Source organism: Octopus bimaculoides, chromosome 29 (genome assembly GCF_046866305.1).
Source record: "Octopus bimaculoides isolate indiv1 chromosome 29, ASM4686630v1, whole genome shotgun sequence".
Lineage (NCBI taxonomy): Eukaryota > Metazoa > Mollusca > Cephalopoda > Octopoda > Octopodidae > Octopus > Octopus bimaculoides.
In genome coordinates this window covers 1250500-1265348 of record NC_142956.1, presented here as the reverse complement: position 1 = coordinate 1265348, position 14849 = coordinate 1250500, and the positions used below count along the sequence as shown (strand labels likewise).

General features: G+C 29.8%; 1 long non-coding RNA gene across 20 annotated transcripts in view; it reads right to left on the bottom strand.

Annotated features, from left to right (window-relative positions):
- The window catches only part of LOC149130276 (uncharacterized), a 34473-nt gene that overhangs the window by 7761 nt on the left and 11863 nt on the right, over positions 1 to 14849 (bottom strand). For 19 of the 20 annotated variants that reach the window (XR_016239022.1, XR_016239021.1, XR_016239037.1 and 16 more), the window contains 2 exons: positions 13793 to 13940; positions 12231 to 12326 (listed from right to left, as the gene is read on the bottom strand). This is a non-coding gene — a long non-coding RNA (uncharacterized LOC149130276). Of the gene's footprint in view, positions 1 to 12230; positions 12327 to 13792; positions 13941 to 14281; positions 14305 to 14849 lie in introns of those variants that run through there. The other variant, XR_016239038.1, reaches the window with a different exon arrangement.

Sequence of the window (14849 nt, the reverse complement as noted above, 5' to 3'; positions counted from 1 at the left end):
AAAATCTAATCATTACAGACACTAAGCTAATGTAGAATCGAACTATATAGAATCTAATCATTACAGACACTAAACTAATGTGGCATATAACTATATAGAATCTAATCATTACAGACACTAAACTATTGTGGAATCTAATCATTACAGACACTAAACTATTGTGGAATCGAACTATATAGAATCTAATCATTACAGACACTAAACTAATGTAGAATCTAACTATATAGAATCTAATCATTACAGACACTAAACTAATGTGGAATCGAACTATATAGAATCTAATCATTACAGACACTAAACTATTGTGGAATCGAACTATATAGAATCTAATCATTACAGACACTAAACTAATGTAGAATCTAACTATATAGAATCTAATCATTACAGACACTAAACTAATGTGGAATCGAACTATATAGAATCTAATCATTACAGACACTAAACTATTGTCGAATCGAACTATATAGAATCTAATCATTACAGACACTAAACTATTGTGGAATCGAACTATATAGAATCTAATCATTACAGGCACTAAACTAATGTGGAATCGAACTATATAGAATCTAATCATTGCAGACACTAAACTATTCTGAAATCGAACTATATAGAATCTAATCATTACAGACACTAAACTAATGTTGTATCTAACCATATAGAATCTAATCATTACAGACACTAAACTAATGTGGAATCGAACTATATAGAATCTAATCATTACAGACACTAAACTAATGTGGAATCGAACTATATAGAATCTAATCATTACAGACACTAAACTATTGTAGAATCGAACTATATAGAATCTAATCATTGCAGACACTAAACTAATGTAGAATCGAACTATATAGAATATAACTATATAGAATCTAATCATTACAGACACTAAACTAATATAGAATCTAATCATTGCAGACACTAAACTAATGTGGAATCGAAATATATAGAATCTAGTCATTACAGACACTAAACTAATGTAGAATCGAACTACATAGAATCTAATCATTACAGACACTAAACTAATGTGGTATATAACTATATAGAATCTAATCATTACAGGCACTAAACTAATGTGGAATCGAACTATATAGAATCTAATCATTACAGACACTAAACTATTGTGGAATCGAACTACATAGAATCTAATCATTGCAGACACTAAACTATTGTGGAATCTAACTACATAGAATCTAATCATTACAGACACTAAACTATTGTGGAATCGAACTACATAGAATCTAATCATTACAGGCACTAAACTAATGTGGAATCGAACTATATAGAATCTAATCATTACAGGCACTAAACTAATGTGGAATCGAACTATATAGAATATAACTATATAGAATCTAGTCATTACAGACACTAAACTAATGTGGAATCGAACTACATAGAATCTAATCATTTCAGACACTAAACTAATGTTGTATCTAATCATTACAGACACTAAACTATTGTGGAATCGAACTATATAGAATCTAATCATTGCAGACACTAAACTAATGTAGAATCGAACTATATAGAATATAACTATATAGAATCTAGTCATTACAGACACTAAACTAATGTAGAATCGAACTATATAGAATCTAATCATTGCAGACACTAAACTAATGTAGAATCGAACTATATAGAATATAACTATATAGAATCTAATCATTACAGACACTAAACTAATGTGGAATCGAACTATATAGAATCTAATCATTACAGACACTAAACTAATGTGGAATCGAACTATATAAAATCTAATCATTACAGACACTAAACTAATGTAGAATCGAACTATATAGAATCTAATCATTGCAGACGCTAAACTAATGTGTAATCGAACTATATAGAATATAACTATATAGAATCTAATCATTACAGACACTAAACTAATGTTGTATCTAACCATATAGAATCTAATCATTACAGACACTAAACTAATGTAGAATCGAACTATATAGAATCTAATCATTACAGACACTAAACTAATGTAGAATCGAACTATATAGAATCTAATCATTACAGACACTAAACTAATGTAGAATCGAACTATATAGAATCTAATCATTACAGACACTAAACTAATGTGGAATCGAACTATATAGAATCTAATCATTACAGACACTAAACTAATGTAGAATCGAACTATATAGAATATAACTATATAGAATCTAATCATTACAGACACTAAACTAATGTGGAATCGAACTATATAGAATCTAATCATTACAGACACTAAACTAATGTGGAATCGAACTATATAGAATCTAATCATTACAGACACTAAACTAATGTGGAATCGAACTATATAGAATCTAATCATTACAGGTACTAAACTAATGTGGAATCGAACTATATAGAATCTAATCATTGCAGACACTAAACTATTATCGAATCGAGCTATATAGAATCTAATCATTACAGGTACTAAACTAATGTGGAATCGAACTATATAGAATCTAATCATTACAGACACTAAACTATTGTGGAATCGAACTATATAGAATCTAATCATTACAGACACTAAACTAATATGGAATCTAACTATATAGAATCTAATCATTGCAGACACTAAACTATTGTGAAATCGAACTATATAGAATCTAATCATTACAGACACTAAACTAATGTGGAATCTAACTATATAGAGTCTAATTATTACAGACACTAAACTAATGTTGTATCTATCCATATAGAATCTAATCATTACAGACACTAAACTAATGTAGAATCGAACTATATAGAATCTAATCATTAAAGACACTAAACTAATGTAGAATCGAACTATATAGAATCTAATCATTACAGACACTAAACTAATGTGGAATCGAACTATATAAAATCTAATCATTACAGACACTAAACTAATGTGGAATCGAACTACATAGAATCTAATCATTACAGACACTAAACTAATGTAGAATCGAACTATATAGAATCTAGTCATTACAGACACTAAACTAATGTTGTATCTAACCATATAGAATCTAATCATTACAGACACTAAACTAATGTAGAATATAACTATATAGAATCTAATCATTACAGACACTAAACTGATGTGGAATCGAACTACATAGAATCTAATCATTACAGACACTAAACTATTGTGGAATCGAACTATATAGAATCTAATCATTTCAGACACTAAACTAATGTTGTATCTAATCATTACAGACACTAAACTATTGTGGAATCGAACTACATAGAATCTAATCATTACAGACACTAAACTAATGTGGACTCAAACTATATAGAATCTAATCATTACAGACACTAAGCTATTGTGGAATCGAACTACATAGAATCTAATCATTACAGGCACTAAACTAATGTGGAATCGAACTATATAGAATCTAATCATTACAGACACTAAACTATTGTGGAATCGAACTATATAGAATCTAATCATTACAGACACTAAACTAATGTGGAATCGAACTACATAGAATCTAATCATTACAGACAATAAACTAATGTAGAATCGAACTATATAGAATCTAGTCATTACAGACACTAAACTAATGTGGAATCGAACTATATAGAATCTAATCATTACAGACACTAAACTAATGTGGAATCGAACTATATAGAATCTAATCATTACAGACACTAAACTAATTTGGAATCGAACTACATAGAATCTAATCATTACAGACACTAAACTAATGTGGTATATAACTATATAGAATCTAATCATTACAGACACTAAACTATTGTGGAATCGAACTATATAGAATCTAACCATTACAGACAGGTATATACCTACATAGAATCTAATCATTACAGACACTAAACTAATGTGGAATCGAACTACATAGAATCTAATCATTTCAGACACTAAACTAATGTTGTATCTAATCATTACAGACACTAAACTATTGTGGAATCGAACTATATAGAATCTAATCATTACAGACACTAAACTAATGTAGAATCGAACTACATAGAATCTAATCATTACAGGCACTAAACTAATGTGGAATCGAACTACATAGAATCTAATCATTACAGACACTAAACTAATGTTGTATCTAACCATATAGAATCTAATCATTACAGACACTAAACTAATGTGGAATCGAACTATATAGAATATAACTATATAGAATCTAATCATTACAGACACTAAACTAATGTGGAATCGAACTATATAGAATATAACTACATAGAATCTAATCATTACAGGCACTAAACTAATGTGGAATCTAACTATATAGAATCTAATCATTACAGACACTAAACTAATGTTGTATCTAACCATATAGAATCTAATCATTACAGACACTAAACTAATGTAGAATCGAACTATGTAGAATCTAATCATTACAGACACTAAACTAATGTAGAATCGAACTATATAGAATCTAATCATTACAGGCACTAAACTACTGTGGACTCGAACTATATAGAATCTAATCATTGCAGACACTAAACTATTATCGAATCGAACTATATAGAATCTAATCATTACAGGCACTAAACTACTGTGGAATCGAACTATATAGAATCTAATCATTACAGACACTAATGTAGAATCTAACCATTACAGACACTAAACTAATGTTGTATCTAATCATTACAGACACTAAACTAATGTAGAATCGAACTACATAGAATCTAATTATTACAGACACTAAACTAATGTAGAATCGAACTATATAGAATCTAATCATTGCAGACACTAAACTAATGTGGAATCGAACTACATAGAATCTAATCATTTCAGACACTAAACTAATGTGGAATCGAACTACATAGAATCTAATCATTACAGACACTAAACTAATGTAGAATCGAACTATATAGAATCTAATCATTGCAGACACTAAACTAATGTGGAATCGAACTATATAAAATCTAATCATTACAGACACTAAACTAATGTGGAATCGAACTATATAGAATCTAATCATTACAGACACAAAACTAATGTGGAATCGAACTACATAGAATCTAATCATTACAGACACTAAACTAATGTAGAATCGAACTATATAGAATCTAATCATTACAGACACTAAACTATTGTGGAATCGAACTATATAGAATCTAATCATTACAGACACTAAACTATTGTAGAATCGAACTATATAGAATCTAATCATTGCAGACACTAAACTAATGTGGAATCGAAATATATAGAATCTAATCATTGCAGACACTAAACTAATGTGGAATCGAACTACATAGAATCTAATCATTACAGACACTAAACTATTGTGGAATCGAACTATATAGAATCTAATCATTACAGGCACTAAACTAATGTGGAATCGAACTATATAGAATCTAATCATTACAGACACTAAACTAATGTGGAATCGAACTATATAGAATCTAATCATTACAGACACTAAACTAATGTGGAATCGAACTACATAGAATCTAATCATTGCAGACACTAAACTAATGTGGAATCGAACTACATAGAATCTAATCATTACAGACACTAAACTAATGTGGAATCGAACTATATAGAATATAACTATATAGAATCTAGTCATTACAGACACTAAACTAATGTAGAATCGAACTATATAGAATCTAATCATTGCAGACACTAAACTAATGTGGAATCGAACTACATAGAATCTAATCATTACAGACACTAAACTAATGTAGAATCGAACTATATAAAATCTAATCATTACAGACACTAAACTAATGTGGAATCGAACTATATAGAATCTAATCATTACAGACACTAAACTAATGTGGCATATAACTATATAGAATCTAGTCATTACAGACACTAAACTAATGTAGAATCGAACTATATAGTATCTAATCATTACAGACACTAAACTATTGTCGAATCGAACTATATAGAATCTAATCATTACAGACACTAAACTATTGTGAAATCGAACTATATAGAATCTAATCATTACAGACACTAAACTAATGTGGAATCGAACTACATAGAATCTAATCATTACAGACACTAAACTATTATCGAATCGAACTATATAGAATCTAATCATTACAGACACTAAACTATTGTGGAATCGAACTATATAGAATCTAATCATTACAGGCACTAAACTAATGTGGAATCGAACTATATAGAATCTAATCAGTACAGACACTAAACTAATTTGGAATCGAACTACATAGAATCTAATCATTACAGACACTAAACTAATGTGGTATATAACTATATAGAATCTAATCATTACAGACACTAAACTATTGTGGAATCGAACTATATAGAATCTAATCATTACAGGCACTAAACTAATGTGGAATCGAACTATATAGAATCTAATCATTGCAGACACTAAACTATTCTGAAATCGAACTATATAGAATCTAATCATTACAGACACTAAACTAATGTTGTATCTAACCATATAGAATCTAATCATTACAGACACTAAACTAATGTAGAATCGAACTATATAGAATCTAATCATTACAGACACTAATGTAGAATCGAACTATATAGAATCTAACCATTACAGACAGGTATATAACTACATAGAATCTAATCATTACAGACACTAAACTAATGTGGAATCGAACTACATAGAATCTAATCATTACAGACACTAAACTAATGTGGAATCGAACTATATAGAATCAAATCATTACAGACACTAAACTAATGTAGAATATAACTATATAGAATCTAATCATTACAGACACTAAACTAATGTGGAATCGAACTATATAGAATCTAATCATTACAGACACTAAACTAATGTGGAATCGAACTATATAGAATCTAATCATTACAGACACTAAACTATTGTAGAATCGAACTATATAGAATCTAATCATTGCAGACACTAAACTAATGTAGAATCGAACTATATAGAATATAACTATATAGAATCTAATCATTACAGACACTAAACTAATATAGAATCTAATCATTGCAGACACTAAACTAATGTGGAATCGAAATATATAGAATCTAGTCATTACAGGCACTAAACTAATGTGGAATCGAACTATATAGAATCTAATCATTACAGACACTAAACTATTGTGGAATCGAACTACATAGAATCTAATCATTGCAGACACTAAACTATTGTGGAATCTAACTACATAGAATCTAATCATTACAGACACTAAACTAATGTTGTATCTAACCATATAGAATCTAATCATTACAGACACTAAACTAATGTAGAATCGAACTATATAGAATCTAATCATTGCAGACACTAAACTAATGTAGAATCGAACTATATAGAATATAACTATATAGAATCTAATCATTACAGACACTAAACTAATGTAGAATCGAACTATATAGAATCTAATCATTACAGACACTAAACTATTGTGGAATCGAACTATATAGAATCTAATCATTACAGGCACTAAACTAATGTGGAATCGAACTATATAGAATCTAATCATTGCAGACACTAAACTAATGTGGAATCGAACTATATAGAATATAACTATATAGAATCTAATCATTACAGACACTAAACTAATGTGGAATATAACTATATAGAATCTAATCATTACAGACACTAAACTAATGTGGAATCGAACTATATAGAATCTAATCATTACAGACACTAAACTAATGTGGAATCGAACTATATAGAATCTAATCATTACAGACATTAAACTAATGTAGAATCGAACTATATAGTATCTAATCATTACAGACACTAAACTATTATCGAATCGAACTATATAGAATCTAATCATTACAGACACTAAACTAATGTGGAATCGAACTACATAGAATCTAATCATTACAGACACTAAACTAATGTGGTATATAACTATATAGAATCTAATCATTACAGACACTAAACTATTGTGGAATCGAACTATATAGAATCTAATCATTACAGACACTAAACTATTGTGGAATAGAACTATATAGAATCTAATCATTACAGACACTAAACTATTGTGGAATCGAACTACATAGAATCTAATCATTACAGACACTAAACTAATGTGGACTCGAACTATATAGAATCTAATCATTACAGACACTAAACTATTGTGGAATCGAACTACATAGAATCTAATCATTACAGGCACTAAACTAATGTGGAATCGAACTATATAGAATCTAATCATTACAGACACTAAACTATTGTGAAATCGAACTATATAGAATCTAATCATTACAGACACTAAACTAATGTGGAATCGAACTATATAGAATATAACTATATAGAATCTAGTCATTACAGACACTAAACTAATGTGGAATCGAACTACATAGAATCTAATCATTTCAGACACTAAACTAATGTTGTATCTAATCATTACAGACACTAAACTATTGTGGAATCGAACTATATAGAATCTAATCATTGCAGACACTAAACTAATGTAGAATCGAACTATATAGAATATAACTATATAGAATCTAGTCATTACAGACACTAAACTAATGTAGAATCGAACTATATAGAATCTAATCATTGCAGACACTAAACTAATGTAGAATCGAACTATATAGAATATAACTATATAGAATCTAATCATTACAGACACTAAACTAATGTAGAATCGAACTATATAGAATATAACTATATAGAATCTAATCATTACAGACACTAAACTAATGTGGAATCGAACTATATAGAATCTAATCATTACAGACACTAAACTAATGTTGTATCTAACCATATAGAATCTAATCATTACAGACACTAAACTAATGTAGAATCGAACTATATAGAATCTAATCATTACAGACACTAAACTAATGTAGAATCGAACTATATAGAATCTAATCATTACAGACACTAAACTAATGTAGAATCGAACTATATAGAATCTAATCATTACAGACACTAAACTAATGTGGAATCGAACTATATAGAATCTAATCATTACAGACACTAAACTAATGTAGAATCGAACTATATAGAATATAACTATATAGAATCTAATCATTACAGACACTAAACTAATGTGGAATCGAACTATATAGAATCTAATCATTACAGACACTAAACTAATGTGGAATCGAACTATATAGAATCTAATCATTACAGACACTAAACTAATGTGGAATCGAACTATATAGAATCTAATCATTACAGACACTAAACTAATGTGGAATCGAACTATATAAAATCTAATCATTACAGACACTAAACTAATGTAGAATCGAACTATATAGAATCTAATCATTACAGACACTAAACTAATGTGGAATCGAACTACATAGAATCTAATCATTACAGACACTAAACTAATGTAGAATCGAACTATATAGAATCTAATCATTACAGACACTAAACTAATGTGGAATCTAACTATATAGAATCTAGTCATTACAGACACTAAACTAATGTGGAATCGAACTATATAAAATCTAATCATTACAGACACTAAACTAATGTAGAATCGAACTATATAAAATCTAATCATTACAGACACTAAACTAATGTGGCATATAACTATATAGAATCTAGTCATTACAGACACTAAACTAATGTAGAATCGAACTATATAGTATCTAATCATTACAGACACTAAACTATTGTCGAATCGAACTATATAGAATCTAATCATTACAGGCACTAAACTAATGTGGAATCGAACTATATAGAATCTAATCATTACAGACACTAAACTAATTTGGAATCGAACTACATAGAATCTAATCATTACAGACACTAAACTATTATCGAATCGAACTATATAGAATCTAATCATTACAGACACTAAACTAATGTGGTATATAACTATATAGAATCTAATCATTACAGACACTAAACTATTGTGGAATCGAACTATATAGAATCTAATCATTACAGGCACTAAACTAATGTGGAATCGAACTATATAGAATCTAATCATTACAGACACTAAACTATTGTGGAATCGAACTATATAGAATCTAATCATTACAGACACTAAACTAATGTGGAATCGAACTATATAGAATCTAATCATTGCAGACGCTAAACTAATGTGTAATCGAACTATATAGAATATAACTATATAGAATCTAATCATTACAGACACTAAACTAATGTGGAATCTAACTATATAGAATCTAATCATTGCAGACACTAAACTATTGTGAAATCGAACTATATAGAATCTAATCATTACAGACACTAAACTAATGTGGAATCTAACTATATAGAATCTAATCATTACAGACACTAAACTAATGTTGTATCTAACCATATAGAATCTAATCATTACAGACACTAAACTAATGTAGAATCGAACTATATAGAATCTAATCATTACAGACACTAAACTAATGTAGAATCGAACTATATAGAATCTAATCATTACAGACACTAAACTAATGTGGTATATAACTATATAGAATCTAATCATTACAGACACTAAACTAATGTAGAATCGAACTATATAGAATCTAATCATTACAGACACTAAACTAATGTGGAATCGAACTATATAAAATCTAATCATTACAGACACTAAACTAATGTGGAATCGAACTATATAGAATCTAATCATTACAGACACTAAACTAATGTGGAATCGAACTACATAGAATCTAATCATTACAGACACTAAACTAATGTAGAATCGAACTATATAGAATCTAATCATTGCAGACACTAAACTAATGTGGAATCGAACTACATAGAATCTAATCATTACAGACACTAAACTAATGTGGAATCGAACTATATAGAATCTAATCATTACAGACACTAAACTAATGTGGAATCGAACTATATAGAATCTAATCATTACAGACACTAATGTAGAATCGAACTATATAGAATCTAATCATTACAGACACTAAACTAATGTTGTATCTAACCATATAGAATCTAATCATTACAGACACTAAACTAATGTAGAATCGAACTATATAGAATCTAATCATTACAGACACTAAACTAATGTGGAATCGAACTACATAGAATCTAATCATTACAGACACTAAACTAATGTGGAATCGAACTATATAGAATCTAATCATTGCAGACACTAAACTAATGTGGAATCGAACTACATAGAATCTAATCATTGCAGACACTAAACTAATGTGGAATCGAACTATATAGAATCTAATCATTACAGACACTAATGTAGAATCGAACTATATAGAATCTAATCATTACAGACACTAAACTATTGTCGAATCGAACTATATAGAATCTAATCATTACAGACACTAAACTATTGTGGAATCGAACTATATAGAATCTAATCATTACAGACACTAAACTAATGTGGAATCGAACTACATAGAATCTAATCATTACAGACACTAAACTAATGTGGTATATAACTATATAGAATCTAATCATTACAGACACTAAACTAATGTAGAATATAACTATATAGAATCTAATCATTACAGACACTAAACTAATGTGGAATCTAACTATATAGAATCTAATCATTACAGACACTAAACTAATGTTGTATCTAACCATATAGAATATAACTATATAGAATCTAATCATTACAGACACTAAGCTAATGTAGAATCGAACTATATAGAATCTAATCATTACAGACACTAAACTAATGTGGCATATAACTATATAGAATCTAATCATTACAGACACTAAACTATTGTGGAATCTAATCATTACAGACACTAAACTATTGTGGAATCGAACTATATAGAATCTAATCATTACAGACACTAAACTAATGTAGAATCTAACTATATAGAATCTAATCATTGCAGACACTAAACTATTGTCGAATCGAACTATATAGAATCTAACTATATAGAATCTAATCATTACAGACACTAAACTAATGTGGAATCGAACTATATAGAATCTAATCATTACAGACACTAAACTATTGTCGAATCGAACTATATAGAATCTAATCATTACAGACACTAAACTATTGTGGAATCGAACTATATAGAATCTAATCATTACAGACACTAAACTAATGTAGAATCGAACTATATAGAATCTAATCATTACAGACACTAAACTAATGTGGCATATAACTATATAGAATCTAATCATTACAGACACTAAACTAATGTGGAATCGAACTACATAGAATCTAATCATTACAGACACTAAACTAATGTGGTATATAACTATATAGAATCTAATCATTACAGACACTAAACTAATGTAGAATCTAACTATATAGAATCTAATCATTACAGACACTAAACTAATGTGGAATATAACTATATAGAATGTAATCGTTATAGACACCAAATTATCATACTTAATTGTTGTAGAATCTAAGTATATGATCATATTTAAACATTGTAGGTACTAAATTATCATACTTTTAATTAAATAAAATAGACGCACTTTTTGTTTTATTGATTTATTTTCATCAACAAGACGACCTCTTTCTCCGGAAACCAAGCAGTTACTCTGGAGGGCTGGACAAAGAAGTACCTGGCTCTGAGTATAAGAGAATACAAGACAATGTTAATGTGTCAATAAAGAGTTGAAAGACAATGTCTGTTTGTTATCATTTATACATATATTTCACTTACTAACAGTAACTAACAAAGAAACCGACAAAGGAAGTGCGGTAGTGGTGATGGACACAGAGTATTACAACAAGTGAATACTCTCCACGATGGAAAATAATATTTACTATGAGTACAATACAACCCACAGAAGACTCTTCAAATACAGACCTACTCTATTCTACGGATTACCTCAGATACACAAAAATCCAGATATTTCTAAAGCTTGCAGAGTTTCTCCAAGCCTATGCATTAATGATCCTCCCCCTACTGGCCTCAAACTGAGGCCCACCATTTGAGCAACTTCCTCGGCATCTTACTCAGACCGTTTCTGAAATATGTGAAAAGCTTCATCAGGGATGACTTAGACATGCTAAACCACCTCCCGAAGACAATGAGTGAAGGAACCCTGTTGGTATCATTTGTACAATATAATCCCACACGATTAGGGTATAGAAACGATTATCACCTTCTGGCTAGAAAAGTACCCACAAGAGATGCCAGGACGCATGAACCACAGATTCATAATTGCAGCACTCCTAACACCACAGTGCTTTTTACGTGGCACCAGCACAGGGGGGCTGAATGGTTGGGAAGCAAACTTCTCTATCACATAAACCACACCTGTCAATGCTTCAAGAAAACCTTACTGTATTATTATTACTTCAATCATTTGGCTTGTATTCCGTACATTAGCCTATGCCCCACACCGGGTACTGGAGTGGAACCAGCAATGAGCCTCACTGTTGGTTATGTGTTGCACTTCACAGAGACCTGTGACATAATAACTGAGTAAATATATATATGTACAGTAATAGCTTAGTTGTATACTGTCAAGGGCTCACCAAGTGTGACAAACAACAACACCCAAAAACCATCAGTTATTAGGCTCACCTAAAGTAACCTAGATTTTCAGTTGGTGATAGTAGCACTGGCTGTTGCTAATCTAGATCTATCAATAATTATTCAGTACAACAGTAATTATAAAAGCATATCAGATATGTGAATCGAGTAATGTATGTGCTTGTGTGTGTATATATTATGAATCGAGTAATGTATGTATGTGTATATATTATGAATCTAGTGATGTATGTATGTGGTATATATTATGAATTGAGTAATGTGTGCATATATTATGAATGGGGTAATATATGTATGTGTATATATTATGAATCTAGTGATGTATGTATGTGGTATATATTATGAATCGAGTAATGTATGTGTATATATTATGAATCTAGTAATGTGTGTATATATTATGAATCGAGTAATGTGTGTATATATTATGAATCTAGTAATGTATGTATGTGTATATATTATGAATCTAGTGATGTATGTGTATATATTATGAATTGAGTAATGTATGTGCTTGTGTGTATATAAGAGTTTGCCTACCTTTCCATGTCTTCCTCATCACCTCTTCTTCCACAGGCTCATGGGTTGGATAGGTTTGTCTGAAGCAGTGTTGTATAATCCGAGATCCCTCGTATCACTTACCCCTTTTTCACAACACATGACAGAAACACTGCAACAACTTTGAAACCTGATTGAAAGAACATAATCCAGTCTTTAAATGTACACTATACCGACTTATGGAATGGAAGAGAATATTCTATGTTGGGGTGGGTTTAACGTTTGAGGAGAAATTTGGTAATTTAATGAAACAAATCTAATCTAGCAAAAACGAAATATATTTTAATTAAAATGTATACATAGGCTCTTGCTAAGCTTTCTGACCAGAATAGCCTGGTACTTATTTTGTGTCTTTCATGAGGATGTAAACACCAACACAGACGCACATATATCTGCAGTGGGACCGAATGGTTGGCAAGCAAACTTCTCTATCACGTAACCACACCTGTAAATGCTTCAAGAAAACCTTACTGTATTATTGTTACTTCAATCATTTGGCTTGTATTCCGTACATTAGCCTATGCCCCACACCGGGTACTGGAGTGGAACCAGCAATGAGCCTCACTGTTGGTTATGTGTTGCACTTTACAGAGGCCTATTTCTTTTAATGTACAGTAATAGCTTAGTTGTATACTGTCAAGGACTCACCAAGTGTGACAAACAACAACACCCCCCCCCCCAAAACCATCAGTTATTAGGCTCACCTAAAGTAACCTAGATTTTCACTTGGTGATAGTAGCACTGACTGTTGCTAATCTAGATCTATCAATAATTATTCAGTACAACAGTAATTATAAAAGCATATCAGGTATGTGCTTGTGTGTGTATATATTATGAATCGAGTAGTGTGTGTGTATATATTATGAATCTAGTAGTGTGTGTGTGAATATATTATGAATCTAGTAGTGTGTGTGTGTATATATTATGAATCTAGTATTGTGTGTATATATTATGAATCGAGTAATGTATGTATGTGTATATATTATGAATTGAGTAATGTATGTGCTTGTGTGTATATATTATGAATCTAGTAGTGGCT